This window comes from Nomascus leucogenys, chromosome 20 (assembly GCF_006542625.1).
Source record: "Nomascus leucogenys isolate Asia chromosome 20, Asia_NLE_v1, whole genome shotgun sequence".
Taxonomy (NCBI): Eukaryota; Metazoa; Chordata; class Mammalia; order Primates; family Hylobatidae; genus Nomascus; species Nomascus leucogenys.
Window position 1 is genome coordinate 75,613,275 of NC_044400.1, and position 26,485 is coordinate 75,639,759.

Genomic DNA, 26,485 nt, shown 5'->3' on the forward strand with positions numbered 1-26,485 from the left:
GAATGTTCTATAAGTGGAAGTATATGCTTCTGGGATTGGCTTTTTGACTCAGTATAATTCTCTTGAGAGTCACTGAGTTATGGCATGCATCAGTAGTGCTTTTTTTTTTTTTTTTTTTTTTTTTAATTTTAACTGAGTGGTGTTCCATGGCATGGAAGTACCACAGTTTCTTTAACCATTCACCCACTGAAGAATATCTGTGTCCAGTTTCTGGCCATTATGAGAAATGCTGCAGTGAACATTCACGTACAGGTGTTTGTGCAAACATAAGTTTTCACTTTTCTGGGAAAAATGCCCAAGGATATAAAGTCCTTGCTTTTAATCCTACCGTTGTGTGGCCCTCTAGGTTGGTTGCAAAGATCATTTTTTAAAAAGAGCAAAGTAAGTTGAGATATTACTATATATTTGATACTATGGTAAGTACTTTGCGTGGATCAACTCATAAGTCCACAAAACAACCTTAGGCATAGGTACTAGTGTTATCCCCATTTTGCAGATAAGGAAACTGAGGAGTAGAGAGGCTACGTAGTCTAAGGACACACAGGTTGTAAACAGATGAGCCAGGATTTGAGCTCAGGATGTCTGACTCCAGATCTGGCTCTTTAACCAGCCTATGAATTAAGTTTCTTGCTTTGGCAAGGGGCAAACTTTTTCTGAAAGTACAGCTTGTGTCCAGCAATTTGCATAACTCAAGTGCCCGGCACTAAGAACTTTTACAAAATGATGAATATCCCCTTGGAACCACCACTCAGATCAAGATATGAAGCCTGATAGATGCCCTGAAGTCCCCCTCCTATGTGCCTCCTGTCATTATCCCCTAAGAAAGGGAACCACTATTTGTACTACAGTTGCTGTAAATTAGTTTTGCTCATTTTTGGATTTTATATAAATGAAACCATAGAGTAGGCTGTCTTTTATATCCGGCTTCCTTCATTCAACAATGTGCATGTGAGACTCCTCCCTGAAGCCGTATGTAGCAGTCATGTGCTCTTTCTTCTTGCTGCCCTGTATTCCATCGTATGGCTATGCCACAGCTTGTTTATTTCTTCTCCAGTTGAATGGCATGTGGTTTGCTTCCGGTTTTGGCTATCACGATTTATGCTGCTATACATACATAAATATAAATATTTAGAGTTTTCCTAGTTATGTTATTATTGATTTCTAGCTTCATTTCACTATGATCAGAGAGTATAACTGTATGATGATAATCCTTTCAAATTCATTGAGATTGGCTGGGCATGGTGGCTCACGCCTGTAATCCCAGCACTTTGAGAGGCCCAGGCAGGAGGATCACTTGAGCCCAGGAGTTTGAGACCAGTTTGAGCAACATAGTGAGACTCCATTTCTACAAAAAATTTAAAAAAAAAATAGCTGGGCATGGTGATGCACATCTATGGTCCTGAGGTGGGGGGGATTGTTTGAACCTCAGACATTGAGGCTGCTGTGAGCCACGGTTGTGCCACTGCACTCTAGCCTGGACAACAGAGTGACACCCTGTCTCAAAAAAAAAGAGAATATGTAAACTGCAGCTGTTGGTTGCATTGCTCTTTTTTTTTTTTTTTTGAGACAGGGTCTCATTCTGTTGCCCAGGCTAGAGTGCAACGGCACGATCTCGGCTCACTGCAACCTCTGTCTCCTGGGTTCAAGTGATTCTCCTGCCTCAGCCTCCCCAGTAGCTGGGATTACAGGCACGTGCCACCATGCCTGGCTAATTTTTATGTTATTAGTAGAGACAGGGTTTCAACATGTTGGCCAGGCTCGTCTCAAACTCCTGACCTCAGGTGATCCACCTGCCTCGGCCTCCCAAAGAGCTGGGATTATAGGCGTGAGCCACCGTGCTCGGCCAGCTCTATTTATTTTTATTGGCTCCAGTTCATTAATCATGTTGTTAAAATCTTTTATATCTTTACTGAATTTCTGTCTGCTTTTTCTTTCAATAACTGAGAGATGTATTTTAAAATCTCCACTAGGATAATGGATTTGAGTGTTTCTCCTTTTGTCCCACTTTTTTTTGAGGCTATGTTTTTTGCTGCATGCAAATTTTAAATTCTTATTAAATGACTTTTTGATATTATAAAATATCTCTAGTAACAAATCTTGCCTTAAAGAATCTATTGTCTTTATGTTATTATAACTACATATGTATGTGTTATAATTATATAGTGTATTAAGTATATGTTAATGTAGTTATGTATCAGCTTTTCCTGTCCTTTTAATTTCAGTTTTTCAGACTCCTTATCTTTAGGGTAATTGTTTCATATAATCACAATGTAATTGGGTTTTGCTATTTTAGATATCTGATAATTTTTGGATTGCTAAAAAAATTTTGAAAATTATTCAATTTTCCCCACCCTGCTAACTTATTCATTGTGCATTCTGTATTATTCCTGTACCTGTTCCCGTAGAGCAGCAATCCCCAATCTTTTCCACACCAGGGACCAGTTTAATGGAAGACAAATTTTTTCATGGATCGGGAGCAGGGGGATGGTTTTGGGATGAAATTGTTCCAGCTCAGATCATCAGGCATTGTTAGATTTTCATAAGGAGTGTGCAACCTAGATCCCTGGAATATGCAGCTCACAATAGGGTTCGCGCTCCTATGAGAATCTAATGCGGCTGCTGATCTGACAGGAGGCGGAGCTCAGGCGGCAATGCTCGCCCACCCCTCACTCACCTCCTGCTGTGCGGCCTGGTTCCTAACAGGCCACAGACTGCTACCTGTCCATGGCCCAGAGGTTGGGGACCCCTGCCCTAGAGAGTAGAATACTCATTGTTGGCTTGTTATAGTCTGTTTAGTTTTGGATGTTACCATGGCAAGTGTTGTTAGTACAACACCATCAGTCCATTTCTCTCCTGCTTTTTGTGCTATGTTATTGTGTATTTAATTCTACATATATTTTAATTTCCTGAGGACATTGTTATTTTTGGTTTAAGTGGTCAGAATTTACTTATATTTACCCATATGCCAATATATTTACCATTCCCAGCACTCCTGATTTATTTCTACCTTTTTGTGTTTCTATCTTGAATCATTTCCTTTAATACTTCTTTTAGTGTTGGTCTACTGGCAATGCATTTTCAAAATTTTTTCTTGCCTAAAGTATCTTCATTTTACCTTTATTTTATTTTTAATTGGTGTGATGGTTAATATTAGGCGTGAACTTGATTGGATTGAGGGATGCCTCGATAGCTGGTAAAGTATTGTTTGTGGGTGTGTCTGTGAGGGCATTGCCAGAGGAGATTGACGTTCGAGTCAGCAGGCTGGGAGAGGCAGACCCACCCTCTATCTGGGTGGGCACCATCCCATCAGCTACCCAGACAGGGTTTTACTATGTTGGCCAGGCTGGTTTTGAACTCCTGACCTCAGGTGATCTGCTCGCCTTGGCCTCCCAAAGTGCTGGAATTATAGACATGAGCCACCACGCCCAGCCCAGACTATATATTTTTATGTTTCATGCTAACAGCTTTCAGGTCCTACCCACCTTTCTTCCCCTTTTGCTCCACATTTGGGCTTTACCTTTGTGATCTAATCACCTCCCAAAGGCTTCACTTTCTAATACTATCACCTTGGGGCTTAGGTTTCAACACATGAATTTTGTGGGAGGACACAGGCATTCAGAACCCAGCACCAAACAATGAATCACCACAATCTAGTCAAGCTGACATGTGCAATTCACCACCAACTGCTCCATTTTTTCTCTCCTCTATTCTTGCACCTCCAATTACATGTTGTTAAATATTTTCTACTTGGTCGCATGTATGTCTAATTTTCTGTATTTTTATCCTTTTTCTTTCTGCTTTAGTTTGAATATTTTTATATCCCTATTTTCTGGTTTGCTAGTTCTTTCTTCTGATAGGTATACTGAGCTAACAATTAAAATTTTACTTTCTATTGTATATTTTTCAATTTTAGGATTTCCAATTGGCTATTTTTAAATAGATGCCAGTTTCTGGGGATTTTCTCCACCACTCTCCCTGTCTTTTGGCATTGTAATCATGGTTATTTTAAAGTTTATGTCTGGAAAGTTCAATACCTGGTTCTTCTGCAGTCTGTTTTTAACTCTCCATTTTTCTCTTGATTTTCAGCATTTAGTCATGTTGCCTGTCCTGCTGGTAATTTTTTATTGCTTGCTGAAAATTGCATATGAAAAGTTATAGAGCTTATGTTTGGTGTTATATTCTTTCAGAAAGAGTTTAATTTTCTTCTTATTGGCACACAGAGTATGGCCAAATCATCTTTATCTAGTCACAGCTGGCCTGTTTCACATTTCCTCTTATTCTTACCCTTTTTAGGGTTTCAGTGGAAAGCTTGAGGTGTTTGTTGGGAACCCTAATCCTTAACTTGCTGTGAACTCGTTTTTATTTCCCCAACCCCATGAGACTGCCATGTTCTCTGCTCATCTTTTAGCTTTAGAAGTTGCTTTATAGTGGGGTTCTCTGAGCCTCTTTCTGTGATTACACAGTTTAGGATTTAGTGCATTTCTTGGGGAGAAATCATATACAGACTGTAGGACTCACTTCTCTGTGGTTCCCCATCATCTGGTATCTAGTCCCTTATGTCATGGCCACTTTTTACCCCAAACTCTAATTTTTCCAGTCTGCAGCATAAAAGAGGGTCCTCATCAGAACCACACCATGCTGGCAACCTGATCTCAGCTTTCCATCTTCCAAAATTGTGAGAAATGAATTTCTGTTATCTATAAGCCAGCCAGTCTGTGATATTTTGTTATAGCAGCCTAAACTGATGAAGACCAAAACTGGTACCAAAAAGTGGGGGTGCTCCTATAACAAATACCTAAAAATGTGGAAGCAGTTTTGGGTAATGGGTAGAGGCTGAAAGAGTTTTGAAGTGCACACTAGGGGAGGTCAAAATTGTTAAGAGTTTTGAAGTGCATGCTAGGAGAGGTCAAAATTGTCACTAAAAAAAACAAAAAACATAAAAACAGGATCTTGCTTTGTCACTCAGGCTGGAGAGCAGTGGTGCAATTATGGCTCACTGCAGCCTTGACTTCCTGGGCTCAAGTGATCCTACTGCCTCAGCCTCCCCAGTGGCTAGGGCTACTGATGTGTGCCATCGCACCTGACTAATTTTTTTTATTTTTAGTAGAGAGATGGTCTTGCTATGTTGTCCAGGCTTGTCTTCAACTCCTGAGCTCAACTATTCTCCAGCCTTGGCCTCTCAAAGTGTGGAATTACAGCACTTTTGGCCACTGTGCCTGGCCAAAAGTACTTCTAAAGGTGATTCAGAAAGGAAAGATGAGAGGTATTGAGAAAGCCTTCTTAGAGAATACATAAATAATCATATACAGAATGTTGATGGAAATATGGCTAATAAAGGCCATTCTGATGAGGTGTCTGACAGAAATGAGGAACAAATTGTTAGACAATGGAAAAAAGGCAATCCTTGTTATAAAATGGCAAAAAACCTTGGCTGAATTGCCTTTGCTTTCTAGTATTTTTGTGGAAGATAAAACTTGTGAGCAATGAAAGTGGATATTTAGCAGAGGAGATTTCTAAGCCAAGTGTTGAAGAAGTCACTTGCTTCCTCCTGACCACTTAAGGCAAAACATAAGAAGATGGAAATGGCTTGAAGATGGAATTATTGAGCAAAAGGAACTAGAACTTAAAGATTTGGAAAATTCTCAGCCTACTCATATTGCAAAAATGGAGAAAGTGTGTTTGGAAAATAACACCAAGGGTGTGGCTAGGTGACCATTTGATATGAAGGTCAGTATGGATATGAACCATGGACTTAATCAACCAGCAGTTTCCCAGCAGGACAACTGTCAGTTTGAACTAAATAGGAAGGGTATGGTAAAGAATGAAGGAAAGTTGTTGGACTTTTTGGATTTTACAGGACAGGACTATAGAGCTATTCAGTTGTGAATGTGTGCTCTTGTTAAAGACAAGGGGAAGAATGAACCCAAGGGCAATGCAGAGGTCAGTAGGGTTGCCTTCCTAGTTTTAAAAGGAGGGACCATTGCCTTGCTTTCAACAGAAATGAGCTTCACCCAATGCTGTTGGGGATACCACCTCTTGGCAGAGCCCTGGAGCTGCAACTCCTGTCCAGCAGAGCTTTGTGGAGAAGACCACCTCCCAAGTGGGTCTGCAAGACTGTACCTCTGCCCCAGTGTGTCCAGTGGCCCTAGAGGCGAGAGCATCAAGCCAAAGAGGATTATCTTCAGCCCGAAGACATGGTGAAAGTTGTCTTGTGAGGTTTTGGACTTGCTTGGCATCTGTTAATCCTTCTGTCTTTTCTATTTCTCCATGTTAGAATGGGAATGTCTATCTGTGTCTGTCTCACCACTGTATTTTGAAAACATGTTAGGTTTCACATGTTTGCAGCTGTGAATTTTGCCTCAGAATGAATTGTACTCTGAGTCTCACCTTATCTGATTTAGATGATACTTACATAAGAGTTTGGAGTTGATGATGCTAGAATGAGTTAAAACTTTGAGGGCTTTGGGGATGGAATGAGTATGTTTTACATGTGAGAAGGACATGATCTTTGGGAGGTTTGGAGCAGAATGCAATGGACTAATGTTTGTGTTCCCTCCAAAATTTCTATATTGAAGTCTTAATCCCAATATGATAGTATTTGGAAATTAGGCCTTTGGGAGGTGATTAGGTCATGAGGGTAGAGCCCTGATAAATGAGATTGGTGCTTTTATAAGAAGAGGCCATTTCATATGGAACCAAAATAGATCCTGTATAGCCAAGACAATTTTAAGCAAAAAGAACAAAGCTGGAAGCATCACGCTTTCTGACTTCAAACTATACTACAAAGCTACAGTATCCAAAGCAGCATGGTATTTGTACCAAAACAGACATATAGGCCAATGGAACAGAACAGAGACCTTAGAAAGAACACCACACATCTACAACCATCTGTTCTTTGACAAACCTGACAAAAACAAGCAATGGAGAAAGGATCTCCTATTTAATACATGGTACTGGGAAAACTGGCTAGCCATATGCAGAAAATTGAAACTGGACCCCTTCCTTAAATCTTATACAAAAATTAACTCAAGGTGGATTAATGATTTAAATGTAAAACCCAAAACCATAAAAACCCTAGAAGAAAACCTAGGCAATCATAGGGATGGGCAAAGACTTCGTGATGAAAATGCCAAAAGCAATTGCAACAAAAACCAGAATTGACAAATGGGATCTAATTAATCTAAAGAGCTTCTGCACAACAAAAGAAACTAGCATCAGAGTGAACAGGCAACCTACAGAATGAGAGAAAATGTTTGCAATCTACCCATCTGACAAAGTTCTAATATCCAGAATTTACAAGAAACTTAAACAAATTTACAAGAAAGAAACAAACAACCCTATCAAAAAGTGGGCAAAGGATATGAACAGACACTTCTCAAAAGAAGACATTTATGCACCAGCAAACATATGAAAAAAAGCTCAACATCACTGATCATTAGAGAACTGCAAACTAAAACCACAGTGAGATACCATCTCATGCCAGTCAGAATGGCAATTATTAAAAAGTCAAGAAACAGTAGATGCTGGTGAGGCTGTGGAGAAATAGGAACACTTTTACACTGTTGGTGGGAATGTAAATTAGTTCAACCATTGTGGAAGACAGTGTGGCAATTCCTCAAGGATGCAGAACCAGAAATACCATTTGACCTAGCAATCCCATTACTGGGTATATGTGCCCAAAGGAATATAAATCATTCTACTATAAAGACACATGCACATGTATGTTTATTGCAGTGCTATTTACAATAGTGGACATAGAACCAACCCAAATACCCATCAACTGATAGACTGGATAAAGAAAATATTGTACGTATACACCATGGAATACTATGCAGCCATAAAAAGGAATGAGATCACGTCCTTTGCAGGGACATGGATGGAGCTGGAAGCCATCATCCTCAGCAAACTAACACAGGAACAGAAAACCAAACACCACATGTTCTCACTTATAAGTAGGAGCTGAACAATAAGAACACATGGACACAGGGAGGGGAACAACATACACCAGGGCCAGTCTGGTGGTTGGGGGACATTAGGACAAATAGCTAATGTACGTGGGGCTTAAAACCTAGATGATGAGTCAATAGATGCAGCAAAACACTATGGCACACATATACCTATGTAACAAAACTACACATTCTGCACTTGTATCCCAGAACTTAAAGTAAAATTAAAAAAAAAAAAAAAAAAAAAAAAAGAGCACAGTGATCCAGCTAGCTTTCTTTCCACTATGTGAGGCTCCTAGTAGAAGTTACTATGCAACCCAGAAGAAGGCCCTTACCATAACCTGACCATGCTGGCACCCTGATCTCAGACTTTTAGCCTCCAGAACTATAAAAAAGAAATGTCTGTTGTTTATAAGCCAGCGTTGGTTATAACAGCCAGAATGGACGAAGGTGATTCTTCTTATCCCAGTAAGATGCTGCCTCATGCTCTAGCTCACTGCTTTCAATTAGGTCTCTGTGACCCCACATTGTGAAATATACTGCAAGGGATGAAACCTGCAGGGGGTGCAGCACTCACTTTAATGTTTTTCTCTGGGGTCTTGATCCCTCAAGTCTGGCCTACCTGGGATATTTTTTGATGCCTTCAAACAGACCTTTTAAAAAATTTTCAGCTTTTACAGTGGTTCTTGGTGACAGTTAGGTCTGATAACAGCAACCTATCTTCAGGCAGATGCAAAAATTTGAATTAAGTTTTGCATAGTGTTTGGCATGTAAGAAGTTTTTTATTCAGTGTGGGTTCTCTTCCCTGATGAAAAAAGGTTAACGGTTTGTCTGGACATGAGGAAGAGCGCCCTAGCATTCTTTGATTTTTTTCAAGATATGCAGTTGTTCTCATTGCCCTGAAAGGAAGCTCACATTTGAGAATAATTGGTGTGGTGTCTTTTGTTGCATGCATCATGCTTAAGACCAGTAGGCACTACAGAGACCAGACTACAGAGGTTCAAGGACCCTCTCATGATGTTCTTTAGTGTGTGCCTCTGAAATTTCAAGCAAAGATTGGGTCTACCCTTACGTGTGTTTTTATCAGATTCTCAAAGGATCTTTGAGACAATGCCAAGATCCAGCGATCTAATCTGAGGAACTGAGGCAGCATGATAGAAGGCGTATTCACCTGCCTTGCTGTGACAACACGCGGCCTTTCCCATGTGCACACGGAGAGAGGGAGTTTTTTGGTGTCTCTTCCTCTTCTTCTTTTTTTTTTCTTGGCGACAGAGTTTTGCTCTTGTCGCCCAGGCTGGAGTGCAATGGTGCCGTCTTGGCTCACTGCAACCTCTGCTTCCTGGGTTCAAGCGATTCTCCTGCCTCAGCCTCCCAAGTAGCTGGGATTACAGGCATCTGCCACTATGCCTGGCTAATTTTTGTATTATTAGTAGAGACAGGGTTTCACCCTATTGGCCAGGCTGGTCTTGAACTCCTGACCTCAGGTGATCCACCCTCCTCGGCCTCCCAAAGTGAAGGGATTACAGGCATGAGCCACTGTGCCCAGCCTCTTCCTCTTCTTCTTCTTCTTCTTTTTTTTTTTTTTTTTTTTTTTTTTTTTTTTTTTGAGACTGTGTTTCACTCTTGTTGCCCAGGCTGGAGTGCAATGGTGTGATCTCAGCTCACTGCAACCTCCACCTCTAAGGTTCAAGCGATTCTCCTGCCTCAGCCTCCCAAGTAGCTGGGATTACAGGCTCCCACCACCATACCCAGCTAATTTTTGTATTTTTAGTGGAGACGGGGTTTCGTCATGTTGGCCAGGCTCGAACTCCTGACCTCAGGTGAACTGCCGGCCTTGGCCTCCCAAAGTGCTGGGATTATAGGCGTGAGCCACCATACCTGGATTTCTTCCTCTTCTTATAAGGACACCAGTCCCTATTGGATTAGGGCCCCACCCTTATAATCTCATTTAACCTTAATCACCTTCTTAAAGGCCCTATCTCCAAATAAAGTCACCTATTGAGGTTGTGAAGCCTGGGGCTTCAACACATGAAATTTGGGGTAGACAATTTAACCCATAACAGAAGGACTAGCCAAGATTATGGTTAGTGACAGCACTGAGGCTGAAGACGGACAGCCCCTAGTGCCTCCTTGACCCCCAAGAAGGAGACCCTCAGTGGAATGATGTGTTTTCTCATGTCCGTGGCTTCTGTGCCTACATAGTAGGTGCTCAATAAATATCTTATGGATCCCAGGGGTTCTAACTGCGATCTCTTCTCAGTGCAATATATACATTTTCCCTTCCCTAAATGTAATGACTGGGGCCCAGAGTCAGCAAATGATTCACCTGTGATTACACAGTGACTTGGTTGCAGAGGGAGGGCTAGAACCCAGGTCTCCTGCCTCTAAACCCAGGGCTCTCTCCACCGCCCCCAGGTGGGCCTCCTGCCCTCATTGCTAAAATCAGAGAAGAAGGAGCAAATCTGTGAGTCTGGGAGTCAGCACCGACTCATTTCCTCTTACAGGATATTTGTATTTAAATCTGTGTGCCAGGCCAACGAAGAGAAATCGAAGCCATGTGTGTGCAGTGGGCTCCCAGCAGCCTGGAGGGCCGGGGAGGTCATGGACCCGAGGCCGTGAGACAGGGTCACACTGGGGAGGCCTGATTCATTTGGCCTCCTGACTTTCTTATCCTCCCGCCCGACTTCATTTTGTGATGCTGCAATTGTGTGTGTGTGTGTGTGAGGGCGCGCGTGCATGCACACAAGCACACACATGCAGAAAACTTGAAAGAATTGGATGAGGTTTCTGCAACTAACACTAAACTAAACTAACTGGTGTCTGCAAACTAACATTTGAGTTTTCCAGCCTCAAATCCCAAATGAAAGAAACTCCAAGTTAGCTTGTGTCTTCATATCTGAGTTATAATTTGGAATAAAAATGAAAGTGAAATATTCTTAAGATGTTGAGAAAAAAGTCTTTCCATTCTGTTTCCAGAAGAGTTTAAAAGAATGCAGGCCGGGCACGGTGGCTCAAGCCTGTAATCCCAGCACTTTGGGAGGCCGAGGCGGGTGGATCACGAGTTCAGAAGATCGAGACCATCCTGGCTAAAACCGTGAAACCCCGTCTCTACTAAAAATACAAAAAGTTAGCTGGGTGAGGTGGCGGACGCCTGTAGTCCCAGGTGCTCAGGAGGCTGAGGCAGGAGAATGGTGTGAACCCGGAGGGCAGAGCCTGCAGTGAGCAGAGATCACGACACTGTACTCCAGCCTGGGCGACAGCGAGACTCCGAGACTCCGTCTCAAAAAAACAAAAACAAAAACAAAAACAAACAAAGAAAACAATGCAGCCACAGAGGTGGACAGCTTTCCATGGAAAAGAGTAGATCTTTCACGGATAGTTGAAGTTGACAGGCAGGCTTCCCGCCTTTCAAGGCTGGGGCTGGGAATGGCGTTTCTGACTTCGCCACTGATGGGCTAGCTGGTGTTTGGCATGTGACTGTCATCTGGAACTGTGATTTTCTCATCAGCTTTGGTTTGCTCATATGGAGGGATTAGCATGGGTTGGGAGTCCCATCCCTGCCAACTGTTTCATACACATTGCAGCATTTCACCCTCACACCCACCCTGTCATGTGGTTATTACCATCCCGTCTTACAGGACGGAAAGTAGGTACCTGAAGGCACTCAGCTTTGAAGGATGAAGCTGGAAGACACCACCAACTCTTCTGCCTCTATGGTGATCTTTGCAGTTTTTTAAGCAAGGATATCTGCATGATCTTCAGCAAGACCTTTAACATCTCTGTACTTTGGTGTCCGTGTCTGTAAAGGAGACTGTTGGAGACCAGAATATGCCACCCCAAAATATGAAGGACTGTTGAGCCAAAGGCAATTAAGAAGTGGATGCAGGAAGGCTCTCTGCCCTCCCTCTATTTGCCTAAAAGCAGGACATAGATTTACAAAGACAAGAGGTATTCCACCTCCACTCTGCAGGGAGAACAAAGGGTAACCATGGAAGACAATGTTAGAGCCCTATTGTCTGGAGATGGCACCGGGTCCAGCTTCGTTAATCCACCTCGATCTGCCTGTTATTGCCTTCCCACAAGTGGCTACCCCTAGAGGCTCAAAGTCCTTTTTCCCTTTGTCTTGTCACTCTCTAAAAATGTGCTGTTTTTTTTTGGTTTTTGTTTTTGTTTTTTTTGTTGTTGCTGTTGTTGTTGTTGAAGATGTTATATAAGCTATAAGCAGGAATCCAAAGCCACCTTGAGAACTACTCGTTCCCTGGTTGTCTGCCCTATATATGTGAAATATACTTGATAATAAACTTCGGTTTGTTTTTCTCTTTTTGTTAGTCTGTCTTTTGTTACAGGGGTCTGCTCCAACTAAGAACCTATGAGGATTGAAGAATAAATTATTTTTCTTCTTCTACAGGATCATGATCATATCCACTTTAGTGGGTTGCTATGGGGATTACATAAATAAAGCCCTGGCACTTTATTAAATCAAAAAGGTGGCACCTGGCACATGGTAAGCACTGAATTCAGTATTAGCTGTCACCACTATTCCTATTATCCTTCAAATCTGCACTGTGAAAGGTGGAGGCAAGTCCCTTTGGCTATAAGCGACAAACACCAACTCTGGCTAATAGAAGCAAAAAGGCAAGCTCTAGGGAGACTGTCCTGGCTCTTAGATTCAGGGAAAGCCTGACGAACCAGGCTTCAGAAGGACAGGACCTGCATGCCTGGGAGGATGTGGGGAAGATGAGCAACTCAGAGCCCATACTGGTGTCAATCAGCTCCAGCTTTCCATTCTGTGTCACACCTCTCTGCTCACGACTGAAGTCCAGGAGAGGGAGAAAGTGGCTGTTTAAGTTTCCCATTGCTGCTGTAACAAAATGGCCACACATCAGGGACTTCAAACAACACAAATGCTTTCTCTATTATAGTTCTGGAGGTCAGGAGTCTGAAATGAGTTTCCCTGGACCAAAATCAAGGTGTCAGCAGGACTGTGTTCCTTCTGGAGGCTTGAGGGGAGCATCTGTTCCTTGCCTTTTCCAGCTTCTAGTCTCTGCCTTGGCTCTTGGTTCATTTCTCCATTTCCAAAGTGAGCAGTGTAGCAGCTTCTCTCCTATCTGACTTCTGCCTCCATCCTTACATCTTCCTGTTAAGAGACTTGTGATTACACTTGGTCTTTATAGTTAAGCCAGAACAATCTCCTCATCTCAAGATCCTTAGTATAATCACATCTGCAAAATCCCCCTTGCCATGGAATTTCATGTATTTGCAGGTTCCTGGGACTAGGACAGGGACATGTTTGGGAGCCAATATTCTGCTGACTGCAGTGGCCACCCAAGTCCTTCAATTTACATGCCTCCCGCTGGCAATGGCCTATGTCAGAACCACTGGGAGGGCTTGTTGAAATGCGGATTGCTGGGCCCTTCTCCCAGATTTTCTAATTCAGTGGGTTTAGGGAAGGACCTGAGAATTTGTATTTCTTATGGATTTCAAGGTGATACTGATGCTGCTGTTCCTGGAATCACATTTTGAGACCCCCTGGGCTAAGAGAAGGTAGAATTCCTTGACTTGGTTTCCCACAGAGCCTACATATTTATGGGGAGAGCAATTTCCTAAAAGATCCATGGGAAGCAGAAGCCAGGAGAGAGGGAATGGTTGCATGTGGCAGGGACGCCCAGGTCCAGGTTGTTAGGGGCTCCTGCTCTGGAAAAATGTGTGATGCACCAAGGAAGGTCTATGAGGAAGGTGCTCAGAATGACAGAGGATAGTAGAGAGAGGCTGGCCAGGATCTTGGTGGTCACTGAGACCCACGGAGTGGTGGGTCCCGAGTCCTGGCTGGGTGCTCCATGGCCTGGCCACCAGTGCTCTGCTTGGAATTCTGGCTCAGTGGGACCCTGTACCGTGTGGTCCCAGAGATGCTGTTATTGGGACAGTTTTACCTGGATCTTGGAGCCAGAGAACAAGCCGGAGGGAGAATCTGCTTTTAATTCTCAGAAACGAGGAGGCTGGATCAAATGACCTGTGGGACCAGCTGACCCGCCTAGTCTGCGATCCTACATGCTTGAGTCCCAAAGCTAATGATGTCATAGCCCTGGGCAGCGTCCAATCTGTGTAGTTAGGTTGATGGGATTAATCAGCTCATGTTAACAAGCTGATGATCATGAAATAAAGACGACCATTTCAATAGGATACTCGGGGCTGAGGGACTGAAGTGAAATCATTTGGACTTATACAGCGGTCACGGTTGAATTATCACAAAACTTCCTTTACTCAAAGCAGATGCTTATTAAGATTAATTTAGTGTGAAAAGTGAACCAGACTGAGTATAAAGGACATTGTCTCCTCAATTATGTAATAAGACACCTCCTCATTGTCCTGTACTCACTGAAGATGATTGTGCATTTCCTCGGGGACATTTCAGCGCAGTGAGCTGAGCCACTGCACAATCCCTCTTTTGGGGATGTTCAATGAAATCTCAGTGTTCACACAAAGACAAAGTGGGCAGAGACAAAAGGGAACATCAACTGGGAAGGGGAAAGGGGGCTGAAGACAGAACCCATCTTTCTGCTAAAACCACACATTCAGCAATTCCAGAGATGTCCCTTGTCTGAGGATGAAAAAAAGAACTGGGGAATGACTTTGCCTTCTTATAACGATGGTTTGTGCCAGTGACGGCTCATGGCAGTGGTCCCGGCATCTTGGGTCCAGAGAGGCTGAACAGGACCACTGGCTAGGACCACAGCTATTGGACCTACGTAGGCTCTAATCGTCTTTCTGGGCCTCTGTGGGGTTGGTCACCTCACTTTTTTTTTAATGTCAGTAAGTTCTATTCCTCTTGTTTGTCTGTCTGTTACAAAATACTCCATTTTAAAACTCTTCTCCCTTTGCTCCCTAGACTTCCCCTGCCCAGGCCCTCCTCCCACTTTTTGGCTTTCTCTCCTAGTCCCTTACCTGGCTCTTCTTCCAATGTTGATTGCATGACTGTTGCTGTTCCCAGGGCTCCAGCCAGTCTCAGCTCTCTATTTCTACTCATGGAAACACTCTCTTCCTCGAGTTAGTTCATCCACCCACGTGGTTTCTTCTGTCATTTTAAGCCTAGAGTTACCTGGGAGGCAGTGCAGTACCTCCCAGTAGTGGTATTTTTATTTAATGAAATAAAACCGAGAATCTCCCAGGTCAGTACTGAGAGGAGAGCTTCTTGGTGAAATGGGGCAGCTGGCCACATGGCCCTTATCTGAGTTTTATTTTCTTTGGAATTCTTGCTTTCCAACTCCCCACTCCTCTGGGGCATGTCAGGAACAACCTGCTTTCTTGCAAATGTCTGACTTACTAAGTAGAAGCAAACTCCTTTCCCTTGGTTTTCCTAAAACATGGCTGAGATGGAAAGAAGCTTTCCTCATATGTTCTAAGCACAAAGGGAAACACAAAGAGGAAAACACAATGAGACCAGGAAAGGTAAACAACTTGGCTTACAAGGTATAACCTAACAGAGCTTGTATGAATTGTCTGTTGCTGTGTAATACAATTTATAACATAAAGTTTAATGCGTAACATAATCATGTATTATACTAATCATTTCCATGGGTCAGGAATTCAGGAAGGCCTTGGATAGGTGCTTCTCACTTGAGATTTTGCATGCAGTTGCACTCATATGCCAGTTGGGGCTGCAGTTTCATTTGAAGGCTTGACTGTGACTGGAGGCTACATTTCCAAGGTGGCTCACTCACCTGGCCAGCAAGTTCTTGCTGGCTATTGGCTGGAGGCCTCATCTCCTCTGCCCATGGGCCTCTCCACAGGACTGCTTGAGAGTCCTCATAGCATGATGACTGACTTTCCCTGGAGTGAGCCATCATTGCACGAGCAGCAATGCTTTTCATCTAACCTCAGAAGTCACACATTTCCATTTTCTTAATATCTGATTGGCCACAAAGGGGCAGCCCTGATTCAATATGGGAGATGACTACACAGGGTGTGAATACTGGGAGGCAGAGATCACTGGGCACCATCTTAGAAGTTGGCTATGACATGAGCCAACTTATTCTTCAGGATTTGCAGGACTGTCCCACTCCATGAGGATCCCTGGGAAGAGAAGCTTTTTAGACCCTTACTTTTTGATTTCACCCATAGCCACAAGTTAAGCACTAACTTGCCAAGAGCATTTAGGGCCACCCCTTCTCCAGCTTTATCTTTGGACATCAGAGTGGATGATTAATCAGTCTTACTTCTCAATTCATGGTATACTTTCATCCTTTGTCTGTATGAGGCTCCTTTTTTGCTTTATTCATTTATTCTTTTTTTTTTAATCTCCAGTCTATACTTGTACTCTCTGTCTTGCACCCCCTCCCTGAGAACTGCCACAGGCAATCACTTTGAAATGTTTGATGGCTGTCCTTGCATTTTTATGCATGCTTATAAGTATGTAGCACTGTTTTGTCTGTTCATGGATTTGTCTGTTCATGGAGTTTTCATGAATATCGGACTAAGGGATTTATTCTGTATCTCATTTTGTTCATTATCTGTGCACTCCAGGAAGGATGTCTGTTACATTTCTTTCATCCATCTTCCTAGTGATGGATGGATACCCAGATTACCTCCAAACCCTCTGTTATAAGTGATACTTCAAAGAATCCCTTGTCCCTTCAGGTTCTGTGTGAGTATTTCTCTGGAGTTTCCATCCAGGTGAGGGTCCCTGGGAAGGCATACTCATACCCCATGTGACTACAAAACAGCAGGCAGCTCTCCAGGGCACTCTCTTCTCCCAGACTCTAGTCCAAAGAAAAAGGATATCTGCTTATCTCTCTTCCAGCAGTCCTGCTCAGGTCCAAGGTTTTGATTGAGAAATGCAGCTCTTCCAGGAAGCCGGATGAATTGTGGCCCACACAGGGATGAGAGTTCACCCTTACAGGTGCATTTGCAGGATATACCCTCACGTGGCAGCCAACATCTCCAGAAAAGGACTGCCATTGCCGTGCTCTGAGAAGGCATTTCCTCCTGCTCCCAACTGCATGTTTCAATCCCTCACCTCTCTGCTGGAGGTCCGACCTGTTTATCCCATTCCCTGCAACACATCCCCCCTTTGAATGTTCCAAAGGCCCCTCAACTGCAACTTGTTCATACGATGACTCTTTGCCTTCATGGCAATTAGTTGACCCAATGATTGCACTATTAGGTATATACTGAAAGGAAATGAAAACAGATGTCTACACAAAAACTTGTACATGAATATTCATGGTGACATTATTCTTTTTTATTTTTATTTTTTAAAAATGGATTCTTGCTCTGTCACCCAGGCTGGAGTGCAATGGTATGATCTCGGCTCACTGCAACCTCAGCCTCCCAGGTTCAAGCCATTCTCCTGCCTCAGCCTCCTGAGTAGCCAGAATTACAGGCGTCCACCTGGCTAATTTTTGTATCTTTAGTAGAGATCGAGTTTCACCATGTTGGCCAGATTGGTCTCAAACTCCTGATCTCAAGTGATCCACTTGTTTCAGCCTCCCAAAGTGCTGGGATCACTGGAGCAAGCCACAGTGCCTGGCCTCATAGTGGCATTATTCTTAATGACAAAAAAAAAAAAAAAAGCTGGAAACAACCTAAATGTCCATCAATTGATGAATGGATAATCAAAATATAGTCTATCCACAAAATGGAATCTTATTAAGCCGTAAAGAAGAATGACTTACTGATACATGTTACAGCATGGACAGACTATGAAAGCATCATGCTAAGTCAAAGAAGTCAATCACAAATGACTCCATTTTCATTTCACTTATATGAAATGTCCAGAACAGTCAAATCTATAGAGGCAGAAAGTAGATTAGTGGTTGCCTGGGGCAGAGGGGGATGGGAGATTATGGGTAATAGCTAAAAAATACAGGGTTTCTTTTTAGGTGTGATAAAATGCCCTAAAATTGATCGTGGCAATGGTTGCACAACTCTATGAATATACTAAAAACCCTTGACTTGTAGACGTTAAACAGGTGAATTGTATGGTATATTTAGTATATTTTATAATATACTACTGTTGCCAGAAATATGGTGTAGTTGGCTGGGCGCAGTGGCTCATGCCTGTAATCCCAGCACTTTGGGAGGCAGGTGGATCACCTGAAGTCAGGAGTTGGAGACCAGTCTGGCCAACATGGCGAAACCCCGTCTCTAATAAAAATACACAAATTAGCCTGGCATGGTGGTGTGCACCTGTAATTCCAGCTACTCATGAGGCTGAGGCAGGAGAATCGCTTGAACCAGGGAGGCAGAGGTTGCAGTGAGCTGAGATCATGCCACTGCACTCTACCCTGGGCGACAAGAGTGAAACTCTTTCTCAAAAAAAAAAAAAAATATGATGTAGTTGTGATTCAAGCACTGGTTTGGATAATTTAACACAGTGATTCCACTATTAGATATATACTGAGAAGAAATGAAAACAGATGTTCACATAAAAACTTGTACATGAATGTCCATAGTAGCATTATTCTTTTTTTTTTTTCTCACTTCGTGGGACACCAGTCTGTTCTGTTCACCCACTGGGGTGCTGCTCAAGTTGAAACCAACTTTGAAAACTGCCTTCCATGTGTGTAAAACCCTGGCATAAATCCTTGTGCGGTAAGGAACTTTAGCAAGCATGTTGTCTATTGCCTACTCATTTTGCAGATGAAGAAGTGAAAACTCAGAAATGTCAGGGGACCTGCTGATCCCATGCAGCAGGTTTGCAACAGAGCTGGGACTAGACCCGCTCTATGCCTGACAATTTCTGCTGCTTAAACATTTAAGCAGAAGGGTCTGGTCCTCATCCTTCCCTCCTTGCAAAGTGAGACCCAAACTGTAGCCCTGGAGGCCTGGAGGAATGAGGCAGGGATACAACTGTGCTCTGGCCAAGAAACTTGTTCGTTATAATGGAGAAGCAAACTCCATGTCTATCGCCTTCTCCTGAGCAGGCGCCTCTGGGCCCCTGACCCAGTTTGAAACCACAGACTGAAACGCACTTCGTCTTTACCAGGACAGACAAAAACTCCTATTAAATAAGCAGTGGGCTGCTGCCCACGCTGAGGTGAGGAGTGGGCAGGAGGCTGGGATATGCCTCCACTCCCGAAGGCCAGGGGCTGGCCAAGGCCGAGGGCAGGTGCAGATGGTGAGCGGGGAGATGAGCCGAGGGTCACTCCAAGGAGAGCGGGGACTTTTGTCTCCTTTTGTCAGTGGGAGGCTGGGCTGGGAGAGGAGGCAAGGAACAGCACATTGTAGAAATGGAGAGTGAGGAATGGGAGAGGCCCAGGGCTCAGCATGCAAGCTGTGTACGGCGGAGGTTGCCGGACTGTCTCTGATGGGCTGCTGCTGGAGTGGGGCTGGGGAAGGTTGGCTCGCTCAAAGAAAGGCTGCTGCAGTCACATGTTATAGGGTACTTCTGTGAGAATTAGGGAAAGGAAATTGCTCTGTGTCAGTGTAGTCTTACCCAGGGCACACAGCTTGGGGATGATGCATGAAGTGGACTTTAGTTCCCTGGGTTTAGTTCCCTTGTTGTGCAGTGCACAGCTTGGACAACCACACATGGGTGGCCTTGACTAAAAGGCTTTGGTTCAACCAGGTGCTTTTCTTAACACAGCTTAACTCCTGGCTTCCTAACACTCCCCATGCAAGGCAGCCCCAATTCACCTCTAACCCCAGGAGGTGCCAGGAAACAGAGTTGGAGCTGCATCTACTGCTTGACTTCTCAATGCAAACTTCACTATTTTAAAGTGTACAGTTCAGTGGCATTCAATAAATTCACAATGTCGTGCAGCCACCACCTCTGTCTAGTTCCAATATGTTTTGTTATTGCCTCAAAGGAAACCCTGTACCCACGAGGCAGTCATTTCCCATTCCTCCTCCTCCAGCACCTGGAAACTACTAATTTGTTTTCTTTTCCTATAAGTTTGCCTATTCCGAACATTTTGTATAAACAGAATCAGTCCAGATGTGACCTGTTGCATCTTGCTTCTCCCACTTAGCATAGTGGTGGAAGATTCACCCATGGTGTAGCATGCATCAGTACTTGACTCCTTTTTATGGCCTTAGCATAGGACAGGGCATATGTATCCCACATTTTACCACATTTTGTTTATCCATTTATCTGTTGATGGACCCCTGTGCTGTTCCTATCCTTTGGCTGTTGTGAATAGTGCTACTATAAATATGCATTTACAAGTTTTTGTTTGAACACCTATTTTCAGTCCTTTGGGGATATAGAGCCAGGAGTGGAACTGCTGAGTTACACAGTAATTCAACATTTAACTTTTTGGAAAACTGCCAAACTGTTTTCCACAACATCTGCACCATTTTACATTCCTGTCAACAATGTGCAAAGGTTTCCATTTCTCCACCTGTGTCAACACTTGTTATTTTCCATTTTAAAACATTATAGCCACTCTCGTTAGAGTGAAGTGGAATGTCATTTGGTTTTTGATTTGCATTTCCTTGATGACAAATGCCATTATACATATTTTCATGTGCTCATTGGCCACTTGTGCGCCTTCTTCAAAGAAATGTCTATTCAAGTCCTTTGCCCATTTTTAAATTGGTTGTTTGTCTTTTTTTGTTGAGTTGTAAGAGCTCTTTATATATTCTGGAGGCTGACTGACTTTTATTCTTCTAAGTCAAAGGTACTTTAGCCCAAGTCCTGTCACTCAAAAAGAAGGCTGGGCACAGTGGCTCTTGCCTGTAATCCCAGCACTTTGATAGGCTGAGTCAGGGGATTACTTGAGCCCAGGAGTTTGAGACCATCCTGGGCAACAGGGTGAGACCTTATCTCTATAAAAAATTTTTAAAAAATTAGCCAGGTATGGTGGCATATTCCTGTAGTCCCAGCTACTCCAGAGATTGAGGCATGAGGATTGCTTGAGCTTGGAAGGTCGAAGCTATGGTGAGCTGTTGATTGCACCACTGCACTGTAGCCTGGGTGACACCACTGCACTGTAGCCTGTCAAGAAAGAAAGAAAGAGAGAGAGAGAGAAGGAAGGAAGGAAGGAAGGAAGGAAGGAAGGAAGGAAGGAAGGAAGGAAGAAAGGAAGGAAAGAAAGAAGAAAGAAAGAAAGAAAAGGAAGGAAGGAAAAGAAACAGAAAGAAATGAAGGAAGGAAGGAAGGAAAGAAATAGAAACAAAGAAAGAGAAAGAAAGGAAAGAAAGAAAAGAAAGGAAAGAAAGAGAGAGATAAAGAAAAGAAAGAGAAAGAAAGAAAGAAAGAAAGAGAAAAAGAGAAATTCTAAACATAAATACTATCCCTCCCTTGTTTACTCTCGAGAATGTCAACAAGCTGCTGGGCAATTCTGTGCCTCAGTTTCCTCATCTGTGCAATGAGGTTAATAATAGTACCTGTTTCCTAGGGCTGCTTGAAGGATCAAATGGGATCATGTGTGTAAGGTACTTAGAATGGTGCCAGCTGTACAATGCAAGGTCCCCATAAAGGTTGGTTATTATTATTGTTATCATTATGATAACTAGCACAATCATGATCATTGACAGCTTCAGTTTAGGTCCTAATGCCGGGCAGAGGTGAGGGAAATGACCTCATTTGTGAGGTCCTATTATACTCTAATCACTTCCCTTATATTTTTTAGATTTCTCCTCCCCACATCCCTTTGAGGTAGAGAAAATGGTGTTCATTTAAGGAAACTAGGCTCAGAGAGGTTGGGTGACCTGCCCAAGATCCACAGCTCATTTGTAAGAACAGGATGGACATGGATCAGCTGCCCAGGTCTCTCCCCAGCCCCTTTCCAGGGTGGCCTGCATCTGGCAGATCAAGGTAGGGGTGTCCAGGCTCTGTCAGCATGGCCCAAAGCAGGACAATACTGAAGAGCTGTCCCAGCTCCAGAAGCAGCTCCGGGATCATCCAAGGCCATGGCTGGGCCTACACTGCAGTTCAGCTTCTCTCTCTGTCCAATCCTGATTCCATCTTCTGTCTCCGAAATAAGCATCCTGCTCGTGCATACATGGGTATGGGTTGGAATGACAGCTTTCTCGGGACCAAGAACTTTCAGCACCAAAACTGGGAACGTCCTGGGTCTACTGGGAAGAGTTGGTTCCCTATGCATGCTGAACTCCACCCGAGTCTGCCTCCTGGGGACCCCTTCTGTGACTGTGGCTCACGGCGAGCTCAGTTTGGTGCTAAAAGTCAGGCTGTGTCCGCCACGCACCCCAGAAGAGTTGTAGAAGGAAAAGAGAAGGTCAGGGCTGCTGCTGCTGCTGTCCACTTTGCTACCTTATGCTGTCCAGCTTGGGACAAGACTCAGTTCCTTCCTGGATTGAGGTGAAAGTCATCAAGGCACTAGAAGGTGAACGCCCGAGGTCCAGGGCTGGGCTGCTGCTGCAGTGTTCTTAGCTCCTGGCACGTGGTAGGGGCTACAAATTGGCTCATGAGGAGGGCTGCTCCCCTGGCCCCAATGGAAGGTCGGGGAGCAGGAGGCCTGGGCAGTACAGCCTGTCACCTGTGCTTCATAGCCAAACCCCCAGGCTTTTCTGGAGACTCGAAAAGCAGCTGAAATGGTTTTCTGAATATCCCTCGTCTGTCCACTTAGGCTCCAATTGCCCAGGCCGACTTCTCTGTTAGAAGCCAGCTGATCAGTTTGCTACAAAGCTATATAAACAAGATAAACAAAGCTCACTGTTCCCAGATTGTCTTTAGGGTTCCCCTCGTCTGTTTTCTCTCTTTTAGACCCTGGGTTGTTTTTGTTGTTAGGGGTTTTGTGGGGATTTGGGGGTATTTTCTGCCTTTGTTTCCTGACAATAGTGTATGGCTATCTCCCTTATGTGTGAGTGTATTGTCAGGATTCTTCAATAGGATATACACGACATATAACATAAGACATATAACATGTCATATATATCCTAGTATATGTTATATATCCCATAAACCTGTTGTATATTATATATATCCTATATATGTAATATATAACATTACACACACACACACACACACACACACACACACACACACAAAGAAATTGGCTAATTTGATGATTATGGAGGCTGAAAAGTCCTGACCCAGGAAACCCAATGTAGAGTTCCAATCTGAGTCTGCAGGCCTGAGAACCAGGAGAGTCAATGGTGTAAGTTCCAGTCCAAGTTTGAGTCTGAAGGCCAGAGAAGACTGATGTCCCAGCTCAAAGGCACTTAGACAGAGACAAAGAATTCTTTCTGACTCAGCCTTCTGTTCTGTTCAGACCTTGAACTGGCTGGATGAGGCCATCCACACTGGAGTGGGCAATGTTCTTTCCTCAGCCTACTGACTCAAATGCAAACCTCACCTGAAATGCCCTCACAGGCACACCCAGAAATAATAGTTAACCAAACATCTGGGCATCCCCTGGCCCAGTCAAGCTGACACATAAAGTAAACCATCAGAGCGAGTAGATGGGCTTGCAGCTATCTAATCTGAATGCGTCTGGGTTCTTTGGCCATGCTCAATACACAGTTATTGACTATTGACCCAATGACCAGTTACTCAAAGGGGCAATTGTATCAGATACCTGATACTGTTAGGATGTGGGATTTGGGATGGACAATCTCAGGGCAAGTTGAGAGTATAACTATAGTTATGTATGACTATAACTATAGTATAACTATAGTTATGTATGACTATAACTATAGTCCCAGAAACTTGGATCTGTCTCTGGGTTGGACCATGTACCCTAAAAAATTCATGTCCACCCAGAACCTCAGAATATGGCCTTATTTGGAAGTAAAGTCTTGGCAGATATAATTAAGATGTGGTCATCCTGGATTAGTGATGATATCCTTATCAGAAGGGGACACAGATACACACACACAGAAGACAATGGCATGAAGGCAGAGGCCGAGTGAGTGATGCAGCCATAGCCAGGGAATGCCAGGAACCTCTGGGAGCTGGAAGAGGCCAGGAAGGATCCTCCCCTGGAGCCTCTGGAGGGAGTGTGGCCCCACCGACACCCTGAGCTCAGCCTTCTGGCCTCTTGAACTGCGAGAGAATAAATGTTGTTTTAAGTCCCCTAGTTGGTTGTTGTATTATTCCGTTTTCATGCTGCTGATAAAGACATACCAGAGACTGGGTAATTTATACAGAAGAAAGGGTTTAATGGACTTACAGTTCCACGTGGCTGCAGAGGCCTCATAATCATGGCAGAAGGCAAAGAGGAGCAAGTCATGTCTTGCATGGATGGCAGCAGGCAAAAAGAGAGAGCTTGTGCAGGGAAACTCCCCCTTACAGAGCCATCAGATCTCTTGAGACTTACTCACTATCACGAGAACAATACAGGAAAGACCTGCCCTCATATTCAATCACCTCCCACCAGGTCCCTCCCACAACACGTGGGAATTCAGGATGAGATATCAGTTGTCATTCCTTGCGGCAGCCCTAGAAAATTAGCACAGCCTCCTTCTTGCATAAGCATCCACTGGGCCTTTTTGCCCCTCAAGGGTGATTGCCTGATGCCATTTCTCTTTCTGGAACGCTCCAGCAGTTTGGCAAGATTCCCCTGTCAGGGGCCTTTCCCCCTTAACGGTAGATGCTGGATCCCTAGTGTCTGGCTTGGCTGGATTTTAGTAGACCTTTTTTTATTTTTTTATTTCACAGTTGCTTATCGGGGCAGGAGGTTCAGATTAACTTCGAGGAATCATTTGTATTTGAGATAGGAAAGGCCTGTTAACTTTGAATGACTGCAGGAGGCAAGAGGGGAGCTGAAATCAGAACCCATTTGGGTCTTTGAGGGCCATAAGAGAAGTTTTCTTGTAGGGGGGCACTGCTGGGCAAAACCTGTGACCTGGGGAGGTTTATGGTGCCCATCTTGCAGAAGGAGAAGTCACACACAAATGCACTGGGATCTGCAGGCCTCCAGTCCCTCCCAGAATGTAAAGGGCTTTGCTGTTTTTTTCTTATTACAAAATAAATACATATTCACTGGGAGAAATGCAGATGAGAACTAAACTCCTTTTTTTTAATCTTGCCCAAATTCCTATCTAAGGGGTCTGGGGAGTTATGCCCTACAAATCATAAATTCTCATCAGATGGGTTTTATTTAACCCTATATATGGTGACTTAGTTTCCAACCTGACTGGTATATCATTACAAGACAAGGAATCAAAATATTTTACTCCAAAACATGTTTCTTTGCCATATTTTGAAATGGCCCTGCAAAGCTGTTCTTTATGAGGGAAAATTTGCGTCTGTAAAGAATCTCTGTTAGCACAGCTAGATCTTTTTCTTCCAGACCCTCCCAATCCTGAAGAGATTAACTAAGATCTGAATAGGAAACATTTGTCATCTATTGTCTCTAAGGGCAGCCACTATAAGACTTCAAAGAACTTTGGTCTCCATAATGTTTATCTTAAACTGAACATTCCCTTCCTATCAATCTCAGGTCTTTAGACAAACTCAACCAATTGTCAACCAGAACATGTTTAAATTCACCAATAGCCTGGAAGCCCCTGCTTTGAGTTGTTCTGCCTTTCTAGACCAAACCAATGTATTTCTTCAATGTATTTGATTGATGTCTCATGCCTCTCTAAAATGGATAAAACCAAGCTGTACCCTGGCCACCTTGGGCATATGCTCTCAGGACCTCCTGAAAGCTGTGTCGTGGGCCATGGTCACTCATATTTGGCTCAGAATAAACCTTTTCAAATATTTTAGAGAGTTTGGCTGTTTTAGTTGACACAGACAATAAGCATAAAGGGGTAAAAATGCTCCTTACTGTCTTCCTACCTAACATGAACTTCCTAGCATGAACACTGCATCAGCTGTTTTCCAGTTCCTCCTGTGTGCTCATCCATACCCATAGATGCCTTCTTTGCTTGTTTTGATGTTAAGAACCATGTGCACTACACATACCATCTTGTGAGCTGCCTTTTCACATTATGACATATTGTGCACATTGTTCCTTGTCCATAATTATGAACTGACATCTTTTTTTTATTTATTTATTTTTGAGAGAGAGTCTTGCTTTGTCACCCAGGCTGCAGTGCAGGGTGCGGTCATGGCTCACTGCAATCTCAAACTCCTGGGCTCAAGCAATCCTCCTGCCTTAGCCTCCCAAGTAGCTGGGACCACAGGTGAGCGCCACCATGCTCAATGAATTTTTTTACTTTTTGTAGAGACAAGGTCTTACTATGTTGCCCAGGCTGGTCTTGAACTCCTGGACTCAGGCAATCCTCCCACCTCAGCCTCCTAAAGTACTACCACGTCCGGCAATATCAACATTTTAAGTTTCCACCTCAGCCTACCAAGGTGCTGCCACGCCTGGCAATATCAACATTTCAAATTGCTGCGTAGGAGTTCACTGTTGCCGGTGCCTCCTTCCTTTCCCCTGCTGTTGGGTTTTTAGTTAGAGTGTGCAGGTGGGGAGGATAGACACATATCTGGCTGAGGAGTTTCAGCCTGAAACCAGTCAGTGTTAAATTACTTTTCCTTGTGACTTTGTTTTCCTAGATACGAAATGGAAGGATCTGTGTTTTTGCTGTGATCAGAGTGACAACATGCTGTAGAAATGAATGAGACATGGCGACTAGCTGGTTAGAAAGTCCTGGATTATGAGTTCAAAGTTCTCAAGTGG